The sequence below is a fragment of the Protobothrops mucrosquamatus genome, unplaced genomic scaffold, assembly GCF_001527695.2.
Source record: "Protobothrops mucrosquamatus isolate PMUCROS unplaced genomic scaffold, P.Mucros_1.0 scaffold516, whole genome shotgun sequence".
Taxonomy (NCBI): Eukaryota; Metazoa; Chordata; class Lepidosauria; order Squamata; family Viperidae; genus Protobothrops; species Protobothrops mucrosquamatus.
Genome location: NW_015386829.1, coordinates 297,731 through 300,864, shown reverse-complemented (window position 1 = coordinate 300,864; position 3,134 = coordinate 297,731).

Genomic DNA, 3,134 nt, shown 5'->3' with positions numbered 1-3,134 from the left:
GATGTTATCAAGTCAGCATGTTCTTTGCTTGCCCCTCCTTTTTGTTCCACTAACCATCCCTAGAATCATTGTCTTCTCCAATGAATTTGCACACATGACATGGCCAAAGTAAATCAGATATAGTCTTATGCTTTTAACTTCTAGTGATGTGTCTGGTTTTATACAATTTAATACCTCTCTGTTAGTTACTCTGGCTATCCATGGTATATGTAATCATTTATGCCAGCACCACACTTAAGTTGTTATTAAGCAGAGAATATTTTAGAGAAGAGTAAGTGTAGAGGCAAAACATGTCAAGTGATGGCTAAAAAATATGAGATCCCACCCAAAGGCTGTGATTGCATGTATTTTAACTGACCTTCAAGTAACATTCTATAATACAGGTCACTTTTTATAAAACAATAACAAACTCTGTTTTTCATTTCTAAGAAATAGAAGCCAGCTTTCACAAATGAAACAAATTAAAGCAGCAATTCTAAATATACTTAACTAACCTGTCATAACATAATTGCATTTATTCTTGAACAAATATGCACAGGATTGTAAGAAATATATTTATAAGCTTCCACGAACTACAGCTTCAAGCCAACATCACTGAATAAATGACACAAATCCTTAGGAAAAGAGAAAATTGCCTATGAGTACAAAGGAAGCAAAAGGCTATGAAATGCAAAAGTCCAATAAGCCTCCAATATTCTTTTCCAAGATCAAATATATACAAATGTCACCTTATTCAATACATATTTGACTATGGAATAGGAGTATCATAACTTACTGATATCATTGCTTCTGTTTTTATTGGTTTTTTTTTCTTAAGCATGTATGTGTTTATATATCAAATTTCTATACTGTCTATCTCAATTAAGTTACTCTGGGCAGTTTACAAATAAAAAACCATTAAAAGACATACATTTAAAAACAATATTAAAAACAGAGTTAAACAATTAAAAATTATAAAAGTTAAAAAAGCAGAGGCCATGCCCTCAAGTCACCAATCTCACCCAGTTTCATGCCACTCTGAGACCTTCATATAAGTTGACAGAGTTAGGTCTTGGTGCTTTTTCAAAAAGTGGAGGTATGCCTCATCTCTGGGGACAAGATGTTCCATAGGGTGGGCCACCACCAGAGAAGGCTCTCTTCCTAGACCCCACTAGGCAAAATTCTTTAACCAATGAGGTCTGCAACATACTTTCCCTGCTTGATTGGTGGGATGGGTCAATGAGATAGGGACAAGACAATTCCTCAGGTGACCTGGTCCAATTTCTCTTAAAGTTAGGCAAATATTATAACTGTTAGCTTTCCAGAAATAGCTGAAGATTGATTTTTTTAAAGAAAGCATTTTGAGACTAAAACCTCTTACCAATGTGATCATGTTGTTTTAGGTAGTGTTAAATGTGTTTATGAAATCTTCAGAAGTTGTTGTGAAATCCACCCCATTTGAGACAAAGATGGGAAAACTTGTTAACAGAGGGCCCATCCAATTCATACAGCTTCCAGGCACTGGGGGAGGACATCCAAACATCACTCAGGTAGCTCAGGATGGAGAATACAAAGCTGAGTATCATCAGCATATTGATGATATCTCATCCCAAACCATTGGACAACTTCAACCAGCAGTTTCATATAAATGTTAAACAGGAGAGAAGAGAGAACTGAGTCCTGATGCACTGCATAAAGAAGGATTGGATCCCCCCCATCAACAATGATTGGAACTAATCTCAGAGGAAGGGGAAGAACCAGAACAATGCATTGTTGTCCACTCCTATCTCTTGAAGCCAGTCCAGAAGGTTGCCATGATAGGCTGATATTAAAAGCCACTGAGAAGTCAAGAAGAGCAAAGATACACTACTATTTTGTTCCTGTCAGAAATCCAAGAGTGTGATCAATACCCTTTCAGTCCCATATCCCAGCCAGAACACTGAAAGGGATCTAGATAATCCATTTCATCAAAGATCCTTTTGAAGCTGACATGCAACCACACTCACCTAAAAAGGGAAGGTTGGAGACTGAACTAAAACTGTCCAGGCCAGTTGAGTCAAGCAATGGTACTTGAGAAGAGTGCGAATGATGGCCTCAAGTGCCAGTAGGACCAGGCCCTCCATCAAAAAAGTAGTATTCACCACCCAGACCCAATCAAATATTCTCACCTGGGGGGGGGGCACAGATGTAGCCAACTAGCATCTGCAAAGTCCCTGTCCATTTCCTCAGATTTAATGATTAGACTTCCCCCAGATAGCCATGTAAGGACAGCCCCTATAACCATTGGTTCTGGTCCCAGGCCAGAACCAGTAGGCCAGGAGTGTCAAACTCACAACGTCACGTGATGTGTCACAATGGATTGTGACTTTTTTTTCCATTGCTGGCAATGGGGTGGGCGCAGTTTCAGCATGACGCATCCAGCCCATGGGCCAGCAGTTTGACACTCTGCTTTAGGCAAAGCGTAATATTAATCTCTCCAGGGACTCAAAACAGCCAGGATAGGCAGCTGATTCTTGCACCAAGCAGTCTAATAATCCAGTCACCATTGCTGCTGGCTCAAATCCACAAGGGCTACTTCTCCAAGCAGTTATCTGGGTAAGGGCTTTGGGTGCCACACATAGTTATTTCCCAAACCACCTTTAAGCCTGGCTTAAGATATAAAATGCTTGAGCCAGATGGAAGCCCAGTCAGAGAACTACCCAAAGACTCACCATCACCATCCAGATGAACCCAATGAACCAATAAACCTCCACAACATATTAAAACCTTCCAACAGGACCTGTTCCCAGCACATATTCCAACTAGATACCATGATGGGAAAAATGATATTTTACAGTATATATGCTGGAGCATATATTATGTAATCAAATCTAAATAATGTATATCCTGAAACTTTCAGTTCAATTTTGTTATAATTCCATGAGGCCTGGTTTGTAGCAATAGCTCCTTTGAAGACAATATAATTAAAACAGACTTAAAATCTACATGCTGATTTGTCTGAGAAACTTGTCAAAAAGTGTGTTTTCATTATGAATGAAATAACAGATTTTTTTCCCTTAGCTTCCACTTTAAGGAGAATGATATTGCCTGGCTTTTTTCTGAGTTCGTAAAACAGAAGTATATAGAGAGAATGGTAATATTATTCCAAAAGTCCA